Source organism: Cynoglossus semilaevis, chromosome 17, assembly GCF_000523025.1.
Source record: "Cynoglossus semilaevis isolate Cse_v1.0 chromosome 17, Cse_v1.0, whole genome shotgun sequence".
NCBI classification, from domain to species: Eukaryota; Metazoa; Chordata; class Actinopteri; order Pleuronectiformes; family Cynoglossidae; genus Cynoglossus; species Cynoglossus semilaevis.
In genome coordinates, this window is record NC_024323.1 from 374,151 (window position 1) to 374,929 (window position 779).

A 779-nucleotide genomic window follows, 5' to 3' on the forward strand; every position below is an offset into this window, starting at 1 on the left:
GATCTAAGGCTTGATTTTCTGTGAAGACATGATCATTTGTGGGGAGGGATTTTTTCTACGGTGGTACACTAGATTCAACCAGGGTGTCTGTGATGTAACGATACATCGTCTCCTGCAGCTCCTTTCTGTTTTCAAAGAAAAGAAACAAAAATGACTCATATTAATAATGCTTAATGAGGATTTTTAATTTCTTTTGTTTGTGCACATTACAGACATTAAGGCTGTACTAGTATGTGTACTCAAATACAAAGGCACGTGTACTGGACAAAGCTTCAGCACACAAGTTTAACCATGTGGTTTCCAAGTGTGACCAGGAGAACCATAGTATTTCCTCGGTATTTACCTTTTTATTTGAGAAACGCCCATTTTGCAGCCCTAGAAAATTTGAGCATTGTATATCTAATAATTGCCGCCGTCCAGCCTTGCTGTAATACACAGACTATAAATACGTTTAGGGTTTTTTTTTCTTGCACTTGAAATAACATCTCATCCAGCATAGGCTTCAACTTCCGGTCCTAAACGCAGGGCAGTAAAGTAACTACGACAGCGACAGCTCAAAACCAGGACTCTTTCTTTGTTTCATACGTAGAAATATTGAGGTTCCCAAACAATTAGGAGTGAAATAAATACATTACATTACGGTACATTACGTATACAGGCGGATACATTTTACTGACATTTTACTTCTTGCACATTTTACTTCTTGCACTTGAAATAACATCTCATCCAGCGTAGGCTTCAACTTCCGGACCTACACGCAGGGCAGTATAGTAACTACG